This window comes from Gadus chalcogrammus, chromosome 2 (assembly GCF_026213295.1).
Source record: "Gadus chalcogrammus isolate NIFS_2021 chromosome 2, NIFS_Gcha_1.0, whole genome shotgun sequence".
In the NCBI taxonomy this organism is placed as follows: Eukaryota; Metazoa; Chordata; class Actinopteri; order Gadiformes; family Gadidae; genus Gadus; species Gadus chalcogrammus.
The window spans coordinates 17,164,172-17,186,870 of NC_079413.1; the positions used below are offsets into that span (position 1 = coordinate 17,164,172).

At 41.9% G+C, this 22,699-nt stretch overlaps 1 long non-coding RNA gene across 1 annotated transcript; it reads right to left on the minus strand.

Annotated features, from left to right (window-relative positions):
• Nucleotides 1–13,569: 13,569 nt before the first annotated feature.
• LOC130376095 (uncharacterized) lies at nucleotides 13,570–17,915 on the minus strand. The gene is made up of 3 exons (XR_008893943.1): nucleotides 16,877–17,915; nucleotides 14,936–16,736; nucleotides 13,570–14,822 (listed from the first exon to the last, which is right to left on the minus strand). It is a non-coding gene; the product is annotated as an uncharacterized LOC130376095 (long non-coding RNA).
• Nucleotides 17,916–22,699: the final 4,784 nt, after the last annotated feature.

The window sequence follows — 22,699 nt, forward strand, 5'->3', positions numbered from 1 at the left end:
AGGTCTGAATAGGCAACCACTCTATCAGGCTAGATTCATTGTTAATTGTACAGTATGGTGGCCTGCAAACTTAATACAACTTAAACCATACTTCTTCTTTTTTTGGTATATTGTGAGTGGTGGCTTTGTATATTGATTGCTGTGTAAAGGGTGTGCGCCGTTGTGTTTTTATTGTTGCCACGTTGTTGTTTTCTTGAGTTTTGATATTATGAGATCTTGAACACTGCCATTTGGTGGTGCTATTGCTATAATAGCCTAATATATGTCGTCAGATTCGCGTTTGAGTGATGGCATTATTCAGCTGCAATTTTGGTCCCCTCTGTCACTTGCTACTGTTTTTGTTGTGATGGTAGTAATATGTGGTATTTCTGGATTGCGTTATAATATTTTCCTGCATGGGCCCCACCAGAGTTTCCAAACCAAAATCGCCACTGCGCTTAATATAGTACTCTAAGACGCTTAAGTAGTTCCAGTCAGTGTTTAGATTCTCTGCCCGAGCCCAAGCCCGACGCGGGCCGGGTGGGGCCGATATTTCCCACCACTATACTCGGGCCGGGCCTTTGATCAAGCGTTTTTATTTTTATTTTATTATTGGTTTATTGGCCTAATCTGAGGAGAAATCGATGCCATAAACAGAAATATTATAGGCCTTTATTACACGGGTCTTCTCAATGCCGTGGAATGCTCCGTTCACTTGCATGGGTAGTAGTCCGGTGACTTGTCTACCCCAGCGTCTTCCGTTGCTAAGCTACGTCACCGTCTTTGTGGACAAATTATTTCTCTGCTGATCAACACTACGAATGGCCAAAAGACTTGTATCCCCCCCCCCCCTTAAATAAATACTATGGCAGAATTATTATTATTATTATTATTATTATTCTCATTCAACTTGAACATGTGTTTTTACAGTAGAGTGGTGGAGGGATGACGTATGTTGGCCAACTCGGAAGTGAGCGTCGCCCTGGATTCCCTCGACAAAAAGCCAATGGGTTTTGCCATTGGATTTTGGATTATTGCAGAAACATTTGCATCTTTGAAGCACCTCCTCAAAAACTGAAAATAAATAAATATATAAAAATAACCATGCTCCAAAGAACGAAATGTAAACCAATGCATTCTGAATGGGAGTGTTTCTCCGATTTTTCCATGCTACACAGAACGAAATGTAAACCCATGCAAATAAAGACTTCATGGTCATAATACGATTTAACGAGACAGGGTTATTTGAAAAAATTTATTAAATAAATATTTGTGAGAGGTCATTCCTTCTCCTGAGTTTGCTTCCTATTTATGTCTAGTGTACACCCCTACTGTCCACAAGCACCCGTCCCCCCCGTCCCCATATGGATTTGGAGAATTGTTGCCACGTCCCAGTGGTGGAGGCATCATATATATGAAAGAGGGCATTTAATTATGCTAAGATAGGAAGGTCCTACCGCCTTGAAATTGGATTATTCTGGGGCCTAACTGGGACCCCTGAACCGAAACTTGGCCCGGTCGGACCCCGAGGGCAGGAAGGGCCGAAACTTGGCACGGTTTCGGAAGACCGTGCCAAGTTTCGGCCCTTCCTGCCCTCGGGGTCCGACCGGGCCAAGTTTCAGTGCGGGGGCCCCAGTTAGGCCCTAGAATAATGTATTCAAATTTCAGGGCGGTAGGACCTTCCTTTCTGAAAAACTGTTTTTCCACCACATTCTGAACCATTAGGTCTTGCAGGCAACACTTCTGAGGGGCTTTGTCCAAAGGACAGTCCATTCGGGAAAACTTTTTTTCTCTTAGTGCTAGAACTCCAAATCTCGGATATGTCGTTCTCGGGGCCCCGGGAAATGTGTGTAAACATTTTAGCATCCCTAGCTATCTCAAAAAGGCCGGAAAAGGGGCATGACCTCCAACAGTACAGTAAATGTACATAAGACAGAGGTTAGTTTCTTGTCCCCATTTTTTGTGGGATGGAGGTGTACATTTGTGGCTTAAGGTGTGTAAACACAGCTGGCCTGTGGCCACGTTTTTGAAGTCTGGGGTCAAATGGAGCCGGCACCACGCCGCTTATGAGATAACAAAAAGTTCATGTGTATTTCTCTCATAACTTTTTGTTATTATTAAAGAGAGGCCTAATTCTCAGATATGCATGTTGGATGGCTAGGGTGTAGGTCTGGGAAGAACTTCAGGGCAAAATCTTGCAAGCGAGCCGCTGGGTGAGGTGCAACGAGATGGAGCACTTGCTGAGTCATTTCCTGTAGGGCTGGAGCCACAGGTTGAAGCGTATGCATCCTTTGAGACACCCTTTGATATATAAGAGACCCAAAGTTACAGCTTACTTAAAGGTTCTCGACTGAGTCACCTATTGCAGCACTTCCTTTAGGGCTTCGGCCTCCTAATTGATCATTGTAGCATAATTGAATGCCCTCTTTCATATATATGATACCTCCACCACTGGGACGTGGCAACAATTCTCCAAATCCATATGGGGAGGGGACAGTAGGGGTGTACACTAGACATAAAGTAAACTCAGGAGAAGGAATGACCTCTCACAAATATTTATTTCATAAATTGTTTAAAATAACCCTGCCTCGTTAAATCAATGAGCTTGGTGTTTTGCTTTCAAAAATAGGTTATAGAAGAAGTCTAAACTGCAGAAAATAAAAACATCCAAGCTGCCTTTTAAGGATACCTTGGAATATCTGTCTATTTTTTAACCATCGGACCCTAGTTTACGACAAAAACAAGACAATTGACGGCAGCTCCTTTGCCGCGTGGTTTTTAGAGCCATGTAAGGATTAGAGGGGGGCGGTCGATAGCAACCACCATAGCAACCATGACAGTCAAGTGACTGGATTCAGCCCCGTTGAAAAAAATAGAATACCACCCTACCCACTCAGGAGATTAATATATTTAAATATATATATATTTAAATTATTATGACCATGAAGTCTTTATTTGCATGGGTTTACATTTCGTTCTGTGTAGCATGGAAAAATCGGAGAAACACTCCCATTCAGAATGCATTGGTTTACATTTCGTTCTTTGGAGCACGGTTATCTTTATTTATTTATTTATTTTCAGTTTTTGAGGAGGTGCTTCAAAGATGCAAATGTTTCTGCAATAATCCAAAATTCAATGGCAAAACCCGTTGACTTTTTGTCGAGGGAATCCAGGGTGACGCTCACTTCCGGGTTGGCCAACATACGTCGTCCCTCCACCACTCTACTGTAAAAACACATGTTCAAGTTGAATGAGAATAATAATAATAACAATAATTCTGCCATAGTATTTATTTAAGGGGGGGGGGGGGGGGGGGCATTCGTAGTGTTGATCAGCAGAGAAATAATTTGTCCGCAAAGACGGAGACGTCGCTTAGCAACGGAAGACGCTTGGGGTAGACAAGTCACCGGACTACTACCCATGCAAGTGAACGGAGTGTTCCACGGCATTGAGAAGACCCGTGTATAAAGGCCTATAATATTTTTGTTTATGGCATAGATTTCTCCTCAGATTAGGCCAATAAACCAATGATAAAATAAAAATAAAAACGCTAGATCAAAGGCCCGGCCCGAGTATAGTGGTGTGAAATATCGGCCAGACCCGGCCCGCGTCGGGCTCGGGCTCGGGCTCGGGCAGAGAATCTAAACACTGACTGGAACTACTTAGCAGGTGTCTGTAGGGATATAGGCCTATCAGGAGTTAATGCACGCCCTGCAGCCAATCAGAATGCGAGTATTCCCCCAGACCGTGGTCTAAACAATATTATTCACGAGTTATAATCAACCCCAACACATCAATATTAATGATAACCCATTAAATACGGTATGATTTCTAGATGTCATGGCAACGTCCGCTCGCGACACTGGACTTGCGAGGCATCGACGCAGACTTTCATTCATGTAGCCAAAAACAAGAGAATAGATGGCTAGATAAAATAAACATCAAGACATACAATTCTAAAAAGAACAGATGAAGCAGCTACCCTTTTTTCCTTCGCGGTTTGCCTACAGAGCAGCGCACCTGCATTTAATATATCCGTGTATTGTCACAATTTCTCAGTATCAAAGGTGAAGGTAGAAACGGGTGGCCAAAATCTGTCATATTGTTAGTTATCACAGACAATTTTAAGTAGAAACAGGTGGCCAAAAGCTGTCATTTGTTAGTTATCACAGACAATTTTCAACAATGAATGATCTGTACGGAGCTCCATAAGGGACATTAGGGACAACGCTCCCGGACAGAAACTTAGTTTGGAAGTCGTGCTTAGTGACACGACAAATACTTCCAATTGAAATACAAAATTTAGAAAATACATGTCCCTGATCACGTTTCAATAGATTAAATAACATGACAGTGTCAGGTATTTTCGTGAGACCAGGTTCGAGCGTGTGCATGGGTTGAATTGCGTGTGTCTCACGCCGAATGCATGAGACTTGAGAGCCCTGTACTTACGTGACACAAACCAGCACCGCAAACGTTCTCTCCCGCTTGAGATGACGTCTTTCTTTATAGGTTCATGGGTCTGATGCGCCGATTTCCCATGCTGATATTTCCGGAGGTTCTCGGGCATCTTCGACAATTTGGCTATAGGTTGTTTTCAGATGACGTCACACCTTTCCCGCGCTTTCAAGTGGAGGGCAGGAAGTGCTGAGTCATTGTAAGAGAGCGGCAACAATGACTATGTTTTGCTCGGTGTATGGTTGTTCTAACCGATCCAACAGAGAGAGAGAAGGAAGCTATTTTCGCATCCCCAAAGTTGTGCATCATAAAGGTGATAATTTAAATAAAAACCCAGAAGAAGCGCCGCCAGGCATGGATTAAAAACCTTCGCCTGAAGTCTAGTGGAGTGGAGTCTGGCAATGCTCGTGTTTGCGGTGATCACTTTGTGACAGGTAAGTGACAGCTTGCAAACCTTAGTTTAAACCGTAAATAATGCAGAACATGGGGGTGATATTACCATATGGATATAACAGGGAATAAAGCCTTCTAGCTACATCTGTGATATATGTTATGTTAGGTAATAGCTACAGGCTACAGAGTAGCTGCAGCAGATGTCTCCGGTGTACCTTTAGCTAGCTAACGTTAGCTTCATGTGATGTCATCATCGCCCACCCTGTTCTGCATGGTTTGTCTCCTTTTTATGCCGGTGATAGCTAGTGCTGGCTAGTTAACTACCAGGAGCTTTTTTTCTAGCTATTGCTTTAAACTTAATACAATATCGGTAGTACAAGCAGGCTAGGCTAATGTTGCTGGTCAACCCTCTGCGCTTTCACTGGGTGTTTGTTCTGTAACAGTCTTACAGTATGGATTGACAAGCCACTATTTTGATAATTGTTCTATTCAGGCTGCCCGAGTGCTGTCAAGGATGTAGAGTCGACAGACTGGGCTCCTACGGTCAATCTCGGCTATGACACAGGTAAACCAGTGACTGAGGCATCTCATAAAAGAGAGGAGAGAAGGCAGTACAGAGAAGCTCAAGTTACCTGCACCAACATAGATGAGCTACCAGAACCAGAGTGCTTGAAAGGTAAACAATTTTAATGCCTATGTTGCCAATGCTAGATTAATTATTTCAACACTTTTCTCTTTTTTACTTTAGAAGCGGTATTAAACTTGTTTAGAACTAACCTATTTCTCTCAACCTTTGCCAAATATACTGTGTAGATGCAGCTGCCTGCGCCAACACAGCTGCATTGCTGGACCTTGGTGTGACGGAGAACCAAGATCCAGAACAAATGAAAGGTAAATTAAATGTAAATGTAGAACTGCAAACTCTAAAACTATATATATATTTAGTTGCGTGGTTGATAACTTGTCTTTACATATTGTATGTGTATATAGAGCATATATATACAAATTTTATTTTTACATTGCATTCTTACATCATATATCTGTAATGAATTGTAAATGTTAAACTGACCGAAATAAAGTAAACTATCTCTTTTAATCTTATCCCCTTCGCCAAATATTTGATGTAGATTCAGAATGTCAGACAGACCTTAGCATGGACGATCTTGACAAGATGGAAGACGCTATGAACCAAGCATCAGCAGAGCTGAGCGACCTCAGAATTAAGAAACTGGACACACAATTTACCCAAGAGCCCTTTCAGAACAACCAAGACAAGACTAAGTTTTACACAGGACTGCCAAATTTCTTAGTTTTGATGCAAGTGTTTCAACTATGTGAGCCATACATCCCCTGTAGCCCTTTGTCTGCACTCTCCACATTTGAACAGCTCATTTTGGCTTCACTTAGATTGAGATTAAATCTTTCACTCCAGGATTTGGCCTTTAGGTTCAAGGTTTCCTGTTCCACCGCTTCTAGAATTTGGCACAAGTTAATCGGCGTCCTTCATGAAAGGCTGGAGTTCCTAATAGAATGGCCAGAGCGAGAGGTACTGCAAGCGACTATGCCAATGTCATTTAGGCAAGCATTTGGATGCAAGGTTGCCGTGATAGTTGACTGTTTTGAAGTGTTCATTGAAAGGCCTTCAAATTTACTTGCGAGAGCACAGACCTGGTCTAGCTACAAACACCACAACACAGTTAAATTTCTCATTGGTGTTGCTCCTCAAGGATATATCACCTACATCAGTCATGCGTGGGGAGGAAGAGTTAGTGACACAACCCGGTATCACGCGATTGCGTGCTCCTGCGCACGAACGTTAATCTATTGAAACGTGTTCCCGAGCACGATAGTCCGACTTTTTGCGTGTTACACAAAACGAAATGTAAACCAATGCATTCTGAATGGGAGTGTTCTAAGACAATTAACGTGCTCCACAAAACGGTACGAGAGAGAGAGAAAGACAGAGCGGGAGGGACAGAGAGAGAGAGAGAGCGAGAGAGAGGCTTCAGAAAGGGTGTGCGCAGATAGTACAGTGCACCCTAGTTATGTTTATGCCAAAACCTATACATATAATTAGGCTGTGGAAATTGCAATAAGTTAAGAACACAACTTCGCACGTTGAGCAGGTGAACAAGGTAAACAAATCCAGCATGGTCTGTGACGTCATGAGACGCACGTAATCCTTAAAGGGACCGCGATCCCTGAACCACCAAGAACGTAAATGACATGCAGTAAACAACAACACAATTGAAAGAACAACACATAACGAAATACTGTAGGTGAATTATGTTACGGTCACTACAAGGCTATAATTATATTATTTAGCGTGTAATGAGACAATCTATAGGGGGGGGACACGTTAGTTGAAGGGGGGGGGGGGGGGGGGGGCACGTTTGTTGAGGGGGGGGAGACACGTTTGTAGGGGGGGGGGCACGCTCGACAACGAGAGTTGGTTTTTATTGAACGCTCGACAACGAGAGTTGGTTTTTATTGAACGAGACTTCAACACGGAACAGCTGCACGAAACGATGGTCACGTCACTCTCGGTGACGGTGTCGACAATAATGAACACACGAACAATGTTAATAGAACAACACACAACCACATAACATCCCGAAACCATTAACCCCACTTAATCCTAACAATAAAACAAGTTAACAAAAGCCCCATTTGTCAACTGAGAACCCCAATTCCCAGAATCCCCCGCGGCTCCGGAACACGGCGTAGCTTATATTAATCTTTATTATCTGAATGGGAAATGCAATATTTTAGGACAGATACACCATTAAACGCGTTTCTAATGACATTTCTAGCGAGAAATGTACATTTTCCTTACATAATCTTCAGTCAGTGAATGTGTATGATCTTTATTAATCTTTATTATCTGAATGGGAAATGCAATATTTTAGGACCGATTCACCGTTAAACGTGTTTCTAATAACATTTCTAGCGAGAAATATACTTTTTACTTGCATAATCTTCAGTCAGTGATTGTGTCTGATCTTTAGTTTTATAGTTATTAGGATTTGATCGGCTCGCTCGCATGTTTCAACGACGTCAGGTTGCTTTCGCTAAACTAGCAGCTCACGTGCTTCCTGCGTTTGTGTTATTAAACTGTTACTTTATGTAACTTTTAATGATATCATATTGTTAGAAACACGTATATCTGAGAGCCAACCCAGTCGCCAAAAGCATACGTTGACAGTGTACTTTTCGTGAACACTGGATTACGTTGCATTTCAACATAAAATAGCGTGTTATACACACACACACACGCACGCACACGCACAGACACACGCACACAAGCACACACAAGCACACACACGCACGCACAGACACACAGACACAGACACACACACACACACACACACACACACACGCACACACGCACACGGTGCATTTCGCTGCTAAAACAACAACAACAAAAATATTCCCTCAAATATTATTACTTTCAAAACGTTGGCCAAAATGGCCAATAATATCATTTTTTATTTGGGATGCTTCTAGGACATTTTGGGTGGATTTTGAACGGTATGTGGGGGGCACGTTTTTTGCAGGACCTGGCAACCCTGCGCTGTTGCCCGAGATCTGGATCCACCCCGGCGTGGTGCCGTCTCCTTTTGACCTTTTGACCCCAGACTTCTGGGGGAATAGCTGAATCAATTCATTAGTCAATCAGAAGCATGTAAATATCTTCCCGGTGGCGTAAGAGGACGAACAAGTGTCCTTCAACATCTACGCTTCCAGGAGATTGCAACGGTGCCACACATAAGCATATTCGAACATGTTTAATGGTAATAATTAGCTGTCGAAATTGGAGGCCTTAATCAATACTGAGCAGCTATTGATTTGCTTCCCGATAAAGATTTGTCACAAATGACATGTTATTTAGCATCTACACGTTGAGCTGAGTCCAATGACACCAAGAACGACACTCTAGCTAATGGTAACATGTATTTTACATGGTACACCTAGGTCTAGGACATGATCTCGGTGTAGCAAGAGGCCGAGCTTGATCTCATTGGACTCAGCTTAACGTGTAGATGCTAATTAACATGTAATTTGTCAAAAATCTCCATCGGGAAGCAAATCTATAGCTGGTCATTATTGATAAAGGCCTCCAAAATCGACAGCCAATTACTACCCCGAAACATATTCAAATATGATCATGTGGGGCCTGCCCTCGGGGTCTGACCGGGCCAAGTCTCGGGCAGGAAGGGCCCCCCCTTCCTGCCCTCGGGGTCCGACCGGGCCAAGTTTCGGTGCGGAGGTCCCAGTTAGGCCCTAGAATAAGGTATTAAAATTTCAGGGCGGTAGGACCTTCCTATCTCAAAAACTGTTTTTCCACCACATTCTGAACCATTAGGTCTTGCAGGCTACACTTCTGAGGGGCTTTGTCCAAATGACACTCCATTTGGGAAAACTTTTTTTCTCTAAGGGCTAGAACTCCAAATCTCGGATATGTCGTACACGGGGCCCCGGGAAATGTGTGTTAACATTTTAGCATCCCTAGCTATCTCGAAAAGGTCGGCAAAGGGGCGTGACCTCCAAGAGTACAGTAAATGTACATAAGACAGAGGTTAGTTTCTAGTCCCCATTTTTTGTGGGATGGAGGTGTACATTTGTGGCTAAAGGTGTGTAGACACAGCTGGCCTGTGGCCACGTTTTTGAAGTCGGGGGTCAAAAGGTCAAAAGGAGCCGGCACCACGCCGCTTATGAGATAACAAAAAGTTAATGTATGTTTCTCTCATAACTTTTTGTCATTATTAAAGAGAGGCCTGATTCTCAGATATGCATGTTGGATGGCTAGGGTGTAGCTCTGGGAAGAACTTCAGGCCAAAATCTTGCAAGCGAGCCGCTGGGTGCAGGTGCAACGAGATGGAGCACTTGCTGAGCCTGGACTTTCATAATCTTCGCTCTGTGAATGTAAAGGATGTTTGGTCGGATGTTACGACGAAGAATCATAATGTGAATGGGAATATTCTATAAATCTCTTGATATCATCTTTCGTCTCAACACTTCTGCTGCAGCCACTTAAAGTCTCACTCCGAGAACCTTAAAATATGAATCAATCCATTAGAAGTATGAAAATATCTTCCCGGTGGTGCAACAGAGCAAACAAGGTGTCCTTTGACATCTACGTTTCGAGACGATTGCAACAGTGCCACACATGATCATATTTGAATATGTTTCGGGGTAGTAATTAGCTGTCGATTTTGGAGGCCTTTATCAATAATGACCAGCTATAGATTTGCTTCCCGATGGAGATTTTTGACAAATTACATGTTAATTAGCATCTACACGTTAAGCTGAGTCCAATGAGATCAAGCTCGGCCTCTTGCTACACCGAGATCATGTCCTAGACCTAGGTGTACCATGTAAAATACATGTTACCATTAGCTAGAGTGTCGTTCTTGGTGTCATTGGACTCAGCTCAACGTGTAGATGCTAAATAACATGTCATTTGTGACAAATCTTTATCGGGAAGCAAATCAATAGGTGCTCAGTATTGATTAAGGCCTCCAATTTCGACAGCTAATTACTACCATTAAACATGTTCGAATATGCTCATGTGTGGCACCGTTGCAATCTCCTGGAAGCGTAGATGTTGAAGGACACCTTGTTCGTCCTCTTACGCCACCGGGAAGAATTTACATGCTGATTGACTAATGAATTGATTCAGCTATTCCCCCAGAAGTCTGGGGTCAAAAGGTCAAAAGGAGACGGCACCACGCCGGGGTGGATCCAGATCTCGGGCAACAGCGCAGGGTTGCCAGGTCCTGCAAAAAACGTGCCCCCCACATACCGTTCAAAATCCACCCAAAATGTCCTAGAAGCATCCCAAATAAAAAATGATATTATTGGCCATTTTGGCCAACGTTTTGAAGGTAATGATATTTGAGGGAATATTTTTTTGTTGTTGTTTTAGCAGCGAAATGCACCGTGTGCGTGTGTGTGTGTGTGTGTGTGTGTGTGTGTGTGTGTGTGTGTGTCTGTGTGTGTGTGTCTGTGCATGCGTGTGTGTGCTTGTGTGTGCTTGTGTGTGTGTGTCTGTGCGTGTGCGTGCGTGTGTGTGTATAACAAGCTATTTTATGTTGAAATGCGACGTAATCCAGTGTTCACGAAAAGTACACTGTCAACGTATGCTTTTGGCGACTGGCTCTCAGATATACGTGTTTCTAACAAGATGATATCATTAAAAGTTACATAAAGTAACAGTTTAATAACACAAACGCAGGAACCACGTGAGCTGCTAGTTTAGCGAAAGCAACCTGACGTCGTTGAAACATGCGAGAGAGCCAATCAAATCCTAATAACTATAAAACTAAAGATCAGACACAATCACTGACTGAAGATTATGCAAGTAAAAAGTATATTTCTCGCTAGAAATGTTATTAGAAACACGTTTAACGGTGAATCGGTCCTAAAATATTGCATTTCCCATTCAGATAATAAAGATTAATAAAGATCATACACATTCACTGACTGAAGATTATGTAAGGAAAATGTACATTTCTCGCTAGAAAAGTCATTAGAAACGCGTTTAATGGTGTATCTGTCCTAAAATATTGCATTTCCCATTCAGATAATAAAGATTAATATAAGCTACGCCGTGTTCCGGAGCCGCGGGGGATTCTGGGAATTGGGGTTCTCAGTTGACAAATGGGGCTTTTGTTAACTTGTTTTGTTGTTAGGATTAAGTGGGGTTAATGGGTTCGGGATGTTATGTGGTTGTGTGTTGTTCTATTAACATTGTTCGTGTGTTCATTATTGTCGACACCGTCACCGAGAGTGACGTGACCATCGTTTCGTGCAGCTGTTCCGTGTTGAAGTCTCGTTCAATAAAAACCAACTCTCGTTGTCGAGCGTTCAATAAAAACCAACTCTCGTTGTCGTGCGTGCCCCCCCCCTACAAACGTGTCTCCCCCCCCTCAACAAACGTGTCCCCCCACCCCCCCTTCAACTAACGTGTCCCCCCCCTATAGATTGTCTCATTACACGCTAAATAATATAATTATAGCCTTGTAGTGACCGTAACATAATTCACCTACAGTATTTCGTTATGTGTTGTTCTTTCAATTGTGTTGTTTACTGCATGTCATTTACGTTCTTGGTGGTTCAGGGATCACGGTCCCTTTAAGGATTACGTGCGTCTCATGACGTCACAGACCATGCTGGATTTGTTTACCTTCAGCACGCTTTGATTTTCGGTTTTCTTTAAACGAGTCACACGGCTGTGTGCTCAACGTGCGAAGTTGTGTTCTTAACTTATTGCAATTTCCACAGCCTAATTATATATATAGGTTTTGGCATAAACATAACTAGGGTGCACTGTACTATCTGCGCACACCCTTTCTGAAGCCTCTCTCTCGCTCTCTCTCTCTCTCTGTCCCTCCCACTCTGTCTTTCTCTCTCTCTCGTACCGTTTTGTGGAGCACGTTAATTGTCTTAGAACACTCCCATTCAGAATGCATTGGTTTACATTTCGTTTTGTGTAACACGCAAAAAGTCGGACTATCGTGCTCGGGAACACGCTTCAATAGATTAACGTTCGTGCGCAGGAGCACGCAATCGCGTGATACCGGGTTGAGTGACAAGCATATTACTGTAGAGAGCAGCATTCTAAAGAATCTGTTGCCTGGAGACATTGTTCTGCACTGGAAAAAGGGTTTTAAGCCGTACTTCCTCTGATTATTATTTTGTAATTCAATTCAAATAAACATTTTTTGTTTTATTTTTAAAATAACTTTTTTTTATTTCAGAATACTGTGAAATATAGATATTTTTAATTAGGAGCTCAATTAAGAAATATCCATTCAACTGATTAATACTTTTGTCATTCAATCCAAATATTATTTTTTTGTTTTCTTCCTAAAACACTGTTATATTTGATTAGGAGCTCAATTTCGAAAAATATTTGTTCAGACAAATGTACAATTTCAAGGTTACGTACAAGCCTGCGCATGCGCATTAAATACAAAGACGCTTATGACTACTGGACCAAACCGCAGTGTTGCCAACTTAGCGATTTTGTCACTATATTTAGCTACTTTTCAGACCCCTTTGGCGACTTTTTTTCAAAACAGCGACAAGCGACAAATCTAGCTTCTTTTTCAGCTGCTATTGGTGACTTTTGGCGACTTTTTGAGGTGAAAGCACTAGCCTTGACCAGAGTGACGATGACTCACTGGTTCTGTGAGCTAGGACAGTCTGTCTGTGTCTGGAGGGAGGTCTGGAGTAGGTCTAACACTGCCATTTAGATTGTTAATATATATTGTATATTGTGTGGCGGCAGTAGCTCAGGTGGTAGAGTGGGTTGGATGGTAACCTGAAGGTTGTTGGTTCGATCCCTGGCTTCACCAAGCAGAGTATCGAGGTGTCTTTGACAAAGCACCTAACCCTGACTGATGACGCGATGTGATGTCGAATCCAGACAGAAGCGCCCCAAGGCCATGAAGCGGCGAGAGCCGAGCGGGAAAAAATGATGATGATGATGTATACAATAAAATGTTATGTTTAAAAATGTTCATGTTTAAATGAGAAATAATTGTTTGATTAAATTGTAATCTTTTTGATTGGATAAAACAAATTATTTCTGATAGATATTTCTTAAATGAGAAACAATTGTTGGAGTGAATCAATATTTTTTTGTTTAGGATTTAACATACGATTTAAATGTATTAACTTCATTCAAAGAATAGAATTATACTTGGTGCCAAGTTGTATTATTTTGTTTTTATGAACATAGGAAATATTGTTTGAGGCAAGCTATATATTTGTCATTGGCTCAAGTTATGTAATATAGATGTGAACCATTACCCTTGTTTTTTTTAATTGGTTCAACAGAAGGCTTTTTCCAGTGTGGCTGACCGTGGCTTTAATATAGGGGATAGTGTAGGATTTTACTGTGCTTCATTGAAGATGCCAGCTTTCACAAAAGGGAAGAGCCAGCTATCTGCATTCGAGGTAGAGGAAACAAGAACATTTGCTAATGTTCGCATTCATGTAGAAAGGGTCATAGGATTAGTACGAAGAAAATATCAAATTCTGCAGAGCAGGGCAATGCCCATTGAAAACATGTCAGTAAAAGGAGGTGATCAGCTAGCGTTGATTGATAAGATTGGTGTAATTTGCTGTGCAGTAACAAATCTTTGTGACTCTGTTGTCCCACTGGAGTAAATATCTTCTATTGTATTCTGAAATATATATATGCCATAAATATCTGAATGTAATATACCTTTTTATATATACTTGTTCATTCTATTGTGTAAAGAATTGTCAAGGAAATATATTTCCTCATTGGTTGTATAAAATGCATTGCACTGTTTGCTTTTTTTGTCTCCGTAAACTTAAAACCCAATATTTTGTTCATGTTCACAAGTTTTTGCCCTGCTGGCAGGTAAAAATAGACCATGCTTTGAAATCTGACTCCTGACTCTGTGGTTCATTATTTGAAAGGTTATCAGCTTTCCTGAACTATCGAATTAGAATATTTCTCTAACAAGAATCCATAAATATTTAATGCAATATATCTTTGTAAATATACTTTTCTCCCCCATAGATACAGTAATGGTGTATTTTCTTTGGAAGTGACGGGGAAACAAGCCATGAGTATACGGAAATGCATAATTTATAAGGAAATGCATAATCCATAGTCAACATTTCAAAGGCACATACACTTATGACTCTACATTTACAATTAATGGGTATAACACACAGAAGTACAAGTCCATAAAGATTGAATAAAAGTAGCTTCAAACTTGAAATAAATCATCAGCAAGTGCTGGAATACATGTGATTATGATCACTGATAGAATTAATACATAGACACAAAATGTGACTAGAGCTGCCACTATGCAAAAAAACGTGCAACGAGTAAAGATCCAAAACTTCCAGGACTTCCAGGACAGACCAAAACTTCCAGGACAGACCACAGGTGTCCTCTGGTCCTGGTACCTTCCCCTCCACCTGATCAACTTGCAACTGAAACACTGAAACACAAAAATGGAACAGCAGACAGGGAGAGGAGGCATTTAGTCACATGATACATTAAACAAAAATGTTCTTGTGGAAAAACTAAACACAAAATCTTTTTGACTAGCACCTTTCACTTTGTAAGTTGCTGTCCCAACACTTCAGGAAGAACACATAGACGGAAGAAAGTCTCAACTCTGGGAATGATGTTGTCCCACAGGTCCACATCACGCACGATTCTCTCTACAAAGAGGTCCTTTTTACTCCAGACAACGAAGTCGCAGTAATCAACGTCAACGATGTGGAGCTGAGCCTGTACTTGATAGAAGTAAGCATGGCTCCTGTCCAGCTTCACAGTTCCCCCATCGTTGATGAGACAGAAGCCCTGGTCCCCAGCACACAGGCGTAGATTGGCCTCCTCTTCTTTGCTGTGTGGGCACTAAAAGTTCACAATAAAAAAAAGTCACATTCTACTGTAGATAAGCTAAACATTTCTGAGGGGAGGATCCCCAGATCCCGGATCAGATGTCAAAATCCCTATACCTACCTACTCTACTGTAGCACAATACTGAACAAATAACTTACCTTTTCTCTATTTATTTATAAGATTTTCAATACAAGACACAAAACAGTCAGTGTATAAGTACTTACATGTGTGGAGAAGAAATTACAAAGTAATAATATAAAATGTTATTGTGAGGATGATATTTGTAGACGTAATATAAAACCACAACTTCCCTTTATCTCACAGATGCCAGTTCCATGACAGGTGCACGTGACACATCCATCTGGTGACGCTCCCATGTATGGCCATTTGGGATTCAGCAACAGCCCGATATCCCTACAGGAGAAGCTCTGGTGGTGCAGACTTTGCAGTCCTTCATACTGCTTTCTGGCAGTTGCCTCATATTTGCATCCATACCTGTAATGTATAAAAATAGGAATAGGAAAATAACTTATTATTGTACAATAATAATTAGTACATTTTAGATTTTCACACCTGTGCTGTCCTAACCTAACCCTTATCTTTGCCTAATAAATACCTTGTTGCTGCAGTAGAAAACTTGTATGCCTCTGGGTAGCATATCGACTTGATCAATGACCTTGACGGCTGGAGAAGACTAGTTTGTAGAACCTGCTTCAATTTCGAGGCTGTTATCCTTCCTGCTCTTTGGCTAAACCATAGAGTTGATGAGCTCTGTTTTCTGGTCTCCTCCTCTACTGCCTGGACCTGTAACGGTGTCAGCTCTTCCTGTCTGAAGTCCTGGCATGCTTTTTGCAACTCTGTTGGGGATAGCTGTAGCATCTCTGGTTTTCTATACTGAATAAGTATTTTGGGTAGCTTGCTCACAGACTTCAGGACAAATTCTTTGTAATATGGTGCCCTGGACATCAGTGCAGCACTTCTTGGGGCATTTCTGCTCAAAGACTCGAAAAACTGAACATATGCCTCTGATCCTTGCTTCACTCTTGGACACTGGACTGTGGGACGAGGTAGTGCGAGTTGCTCACCTGTCCTCCCAGCAATGGCATCATCAAGTTTTTTCTTTTTGGATTTTGCAGATGAAAAGTCAATCATTGCAACTCAAGCAGCAGGAATCGGTGTGAGAGACAGAGAACATGTGTGTGTGAACAACATACATGTAGGTGCACCTACATACATGAAGTATAAAACTGCCAAAATCTAAACTAAACTGCATCCCAAAACAATCCAAAATGTGTTGTTTGCGTGATAAGTGAATGTATAGGTCCTCAACTGTCATATTTTTCACCCCTGATTCACCTCAGAAAAACATGCATCTGAATACCTTTTTGACATGCGATGGCATTAGCCATTTGCACTTTTCAGTGGTGCAGGATGCTCTCTCATCTTCACACCTGCATCTATAGCGAACAGAACCGCTCCAACATGTGAGCAGGATTCTGACAATCTGTATAGACAGAGACATACAGGTTGATTGGATTAGCTAAACATTTATACAACATGAATATTATACCAAGCATTATTTTGTTTGAGCTAAAGTGTTGTGTTAAACATGCCTTGGGTTGTGATATTTATTAAATTACTTACCCAGCCATACAGTTACAGTGTGCTGTAACAACCTCTCCATCTTCTCTAGCTACAACCCAAGTTTTCAAGGGTGTTTCTCCGGACCTCTGGGAGTGGTTGACCTACAACATTTTAACTACAGTTAACTAGCTAGCAAAATACACTTAACAACATCGAGGCATACAGCAGGCATGCAAACTCTCTAAACGCTCTTAAGCACATAAGCTGCATTACCCCCACATAGCCAAATGGGAGCAGGATTAAACATTGCATTACCCCCACATAGCCACAAGGGAGCAGGATCAAACATACAAGCTGTAATAACTACTCCAGACACAGATGGCAGCACCTTTAGACAGGTGAGGAAGCCGGTTAAATAATGTCACACCACGATCGGTTATACTTGCAGGCACTCATTTGCAAGTGCACTGATTGCGTGTCTGATAGGCTAAGTTAGCCCATAGCTAGCATTATGCCTTCTATTTCTAGATCTTCTGACTAAGTTTACCAGTACTTACGACATAATCGCTGTCACTAGATATAAAGAAAACGTTGACTTTCACTCTGTGCTATTCACTGACAGTAAAAATAAATAAAAGTGTCGTTATTGTATGCACTGCTGTTCATTGACTAGCTCCAGTGCTCGTTGCTGCGTTGCTAAATGATAGCAACTCTCCACTCATTCTCCTTTGACCACCCATTTAATTGGCTTTCACCGCCATCAGTTCTCGGCAATTCCCCATTTGCCCTCTCACGTCTGACAGGTTCGAAATTATACTGCCATGGGCCATCATACATGTTATTTGTGGTTCTTGCCACCTCTTAAACTAGACTTTAACACTATTTTGGATACATTTTATAAAAGATACACATATTTTGAGTGCTTATGTACCCATTAATCAAAACTTCCGGTTAACCTGCACGTAGGCCTTTTACAAATGAAGTGAGTTAAAAGCGATCCGGTTTAGACTACTTTCTTCAGACAGTAACTAAATACATTTTCAAACGTTTTATCTTCGTTCAAACCATTTAACAAATCTACACAATTGTATCTTCAATAATATCCAAACGGAATTTCGATATAATTTCAACTTTATTCAGAATCACAGTTTTAGTTTCATACCGGCTTCGTTTTCAGTTGGTCTCATTGATTTACGTTGACGCTGGAGCGTGAGGACGTTCAGCAGTGCTGCCAGATTCAACACTTTCTCACTCCGAGCGCGTCGATTTTTGACGAACGGTCAGTGACTTTGGCTTCAGTTTCTGACACAAAAGGATACCCTTGTGCTTCTTTTTTCGACGCATGGGGTTTTCAACTCGTGACAATGTAATCCCTCCACGGCAATATATGAAGCTATGAGCATTCATCCCATTGGCTAACGGAAGAGCCGATGGCTGCACATAGAGACGCTATGAGCATTCATCCCATTGGCTAACGGAGGACCATGTGCTTCTTTTTTCAACGCAGGGGGTTTTCCACTCATTGCAATGTAATCCCTCCACGGCAATATATGAAGCTATGAGCATTCATCCCATTGGCTAACGGAAGACCCGATGGCTGCACAACATGTATGGGTTAAGGCTATGGGCATCAGTTGTCCTGTTTTGTGCTTTGATTGAGAGAAACAATCGTTTTTTTGATCAGTGTTGGGTAGCTGAGGTCGTTGCTATAGAGACCACATCCGCTTTTTTCGACAACTGACAGAGCAACCCTTTCTCATCAAAATTACGTTCCCAGAGAACTATTCGGCATTCGCAATTACGTTTGTCTAAAAAACGTATTTGGTCCGTGATTACGTTTTACTGAACATATCGTAAATACGAATTCGTTCTCAGCCTATTTTTTGCCATTTATTTACCGTGTTACTATGGCAGAATAAAGAATAAATTCATGCATTATCATTCAACTTGAACATGTGTTTTTACAGTATAGAGTGGTGGAGGGATGACGTATGTTGGCCAACACGGAAGTGAGCGTCGCCCTGGGTTCCCTTGACAAAAAGCCAATGGATTTTTCCATTGTATTTTCGATTTTTGCAGAAAAATTAGCATCTTTGAAGCACCTCCTCAAAAACTGAAAATAAATAAATAAATAAAAATAACCGTGCTCCAAAGAACGAATTGTAAACCAATGCATTCTGAATGGGAGTGTTTCTCAGATTTTTCCATGCTACACAGAACGAAATGTAAACCCATGCAAATAAAGACTTCATGGTCATAATAATTTAAACATCATTAATCTCCTGAGTGTGTAGGGTGGTATTCTATTTTTTTCAACAGGTCTGCATCCAGTCACTTGGCCGTCGGCAGCAAAGGAGCTGCCGTCAATTGTGTTGTTTTTTGTCGTAAACTAGGGTCCGATGGTTAAAAAATAGAGAGATATTCGAAGGTATCCTTAAAAGGCAGCTTGGATGTTTTTATTTTCTGCAGTTTACACTTCTTCTATAACCTATTTTTTAAAGCAAAACACCAAGCTCATTGATGTAACGAGGCTTCAACCTGTGGCTCCAGCCCTACAGGAAATGACTCAGCAAGTGCTCCATCTCGTTGCACCTCACCCAGCGGCTCGCTTGCAAGATTTTGGCCTGAATTTCTTCCCAGACCTACACCCTAGCCATCCAACATGCATATCTGAGAATCAGGCCTCTCTTTAATAATGACAAAAAGTTATGAGAGAAATACACATGAACTTTTTGTTATCTCATAAGCGGCGTGGTGCCGGCTCCTTTTGACCTTTTGACCCCAGACTTCAAAAACGTGGCCACAGGCCAGCTGTGTCTACACATCTTAAGCCACAAATGTACACCTCCATCCCACAAAAAATGGGGACTAGAAACTAACCTCTGTCTTATGTACATTTACTGTACTGTTGGAGGTCACGCCCCTTTTCCGGCCTTTTCGAGATAGCTAGGGATACTAAAATGTTTACACATATTTAGCGAGGCCCCGAGAACGACATATCCGAGATTTGGAGTTCTAGCCCTTAGAGAAAAAAAGTTTTCCCAAATGGACTCATTTGGACAAAGCCCCTCAGACAACCCTGTCTCGTCAAAATTACGTTCCCAGAAAACTATTCGGCATTCTCAATTATGTTTGTCATAAAACGTATTTTGTCCGTGATTACGTTTTATTGAACGTATTGCAAATACGTTCGTCCTCAGCCTATTTTTTGCCATTTATTAACCTCTAGGATTATGTTTGGTTGAAACGTATCCCAGATAGGTTAAATGTCAACGTATAGCACATTATTGTCATTAAGGCATATCTTCCTTTCAGCGAACGTTTCATTTAACGTATTTTGTCTGAAAAACGTATCTTGGCCGTGAATACGTTTTATTGAACATATGGCAAATACGTTCGTTGTCAACCTATTTTTTGCCATTAATTTACCTCTAGGATTATGTTTGGTTGAAACGTATCCCAAATATGTTAAATGTCAACGTATAGCACATTATTGTACCTGACATTTATTGCAAGATGGCCGCCGATGTTGACACAGCCGCACGGCGTCTTATCAAACAAAGGATTAAACCTGAGATCTACACCACTATTGATGGCAAAACTATCGTGGAAGATGAACTGTTAAGTTTCCTTGCTGTCAAACTGAAGACTGTGCCTCAGGATGAGATTATCCTGATGGCTGTAAATCACTTTGGATCAGAGTGGATTGAAAGCTCCAAGAAGGCCCTGTTTGAACTGTGTCCTGGCACGGGGCAGCGTTGTGTAGCTTACAAAGGACTACAGAAAGATGCCAACAATGTTAAGAGTTGTCTGAAACTACTTAATGAGGTTGGTGAGGATGTTCCTCGCTTTGTGTCCTATCACTTGGATGATTTACCACCAGTGACTTTTAATAGCCTTGATGTCTCTTGCCTGGTTAGTAGGATTGAACGCCTAAGTGTAGAGATAGCCTCCATGAAAAATGCTGTGAGTGAGCAGTCGACTGCATGTGAGAACCTTTGTGGAATAACCACAGACATTAACCAACGCCTGAGTGTGATTGAGCAACCCAGTTCCAGCAAGGGGAATGCAGCCACTATCATGACCTGTGAGGGGGCCGAGCTCCATGGACCAAGTCACAGGAAGCCTGCGCCCGGTCCCTCTGCGTTGGCCGGCGCTGAGGAGACAGCGGGCGGGGGGAGTGCCGCGACGATGTCCCCTGTATGGAGCCATGTACTAAAACATGGCAAGCACAAGCAACATCCTGGAAAACGATCTACTGCTGCAGTACAGAGCAAGACTAGTATGAACCCTCCCAGAGAGAAGAAGACCTACGGCATAGTTGGAACCGCTGCTGTGGGGAACATACATGCAGTGACATCTAAGCTGGTGAGTGTGTTCGCGACAAAGCTTGCTCCTGACCTAGAGTCAGAAACTCTGGCTAGTTATCTAAAAGAACAACTCTCCAGAGATGTGACTTGTCAGAAGATTGACACTCAGTATACTCGGTACAGCTCTTTCAAAGTTACAGTTGAGTGCAAGGAAGTAGGTGAGATGTATGCACCGCAGCTGTGGCCAGAAGGGACCTATGTAAGGCGCTTCTATGAGAATCGCAAGCCTAGGGCTGTGGTAGGGGCAGGTATTATAGCACCACATGGCACAGGGATGAGTGCGTCTGAGCCTAGGGCTTCTTGTGCATGATAAAAATTATGAACTGCTATGAGAGTTGTGTCTTATAACTCCCGTGGTCTGCGACTTGGACAGGGCGTTGGAGCGAGAGCCCAACGCATTGTTATTGACAAACTCTTTGAGCATGCGGATGTGGTTTGTTTGCAAGAGACTTTTTTATCTATTCAAGATCTGGATAAACGGAACACTGTGCATAATGATTTCCATGGAGCAGGGGAATCTACGACAGACCTTAACACCAGAATTCTGCGTGGCAGGATCCCAGGCGGTGTGGCTATATTCTGGCATAAGAAACTTGACTCATTGGTCACTGTGATCAGGTTAGATGTGGATTGGTGCATAGGAATCAAGGTGGTGCAGGATAAGAATGTTTTTATAATCTTAAATGTATACACTCCATATGAATGTCACAAAAATTAAGATGAGTACTTGAATAAGCTTGCTTTTATTGGGTCTTATATAAGGGAAAGTGAGTATACATCCATATTTATCTTGGGGGATCTGAATGCTGATATATCAGATACTAACTCATTGTTTGGTCTGCACCTGACTCAATTCTGCAAAGATAACAAGGTGATTCTGTCCAGTAAGGAACTATTGCCAGCTGATAGTTATACACATGTGAGTGAAGCTTGGCATACTACATCTACGTATGTCTACATTTGATGCACATGCTTGTATAGAGGAGGCTGAGATCTTATATGGTATGGCCACTGGAGATCATATTCCGGTCTCTATGTTCATTAACATCAAGGGCCTACCTGAGCTTGTCTGTAATGACAGCCATAAACCAAGTGAAACTCTGGACTGGGCTAGGCTGACTGAAAAGTTACTGACTGATGTGTACTTAAGAAATATTGAGTTACCTGTTGATGCAATTATGTGTGGGAATATCAACTGTAAGAATGTAAGTCATAATAATGACCTGTGTACAATGTATGATAAAATTGTGAACTGTCTGGTTGTTGGAAGTGAACCACTGAGAAGAAAAGTGGTGAAACAACATATTGTGAGACCAGGGTGGAATGACTATGTACATGAAGTTCATATGGAGGCAAAAGATGCTCTTAGAAGATGGGTTTTAGCAGGCAAACCGAGGCATGGCCCAGTCTGTGAGCACAAGGTACGGACGAATGCTAGATTTAAATATGCTGTGCGTTTTATAAAAATAAATGAGCAGACTATGAGGGCGAACTCTATGGCGAAAAAGTTACA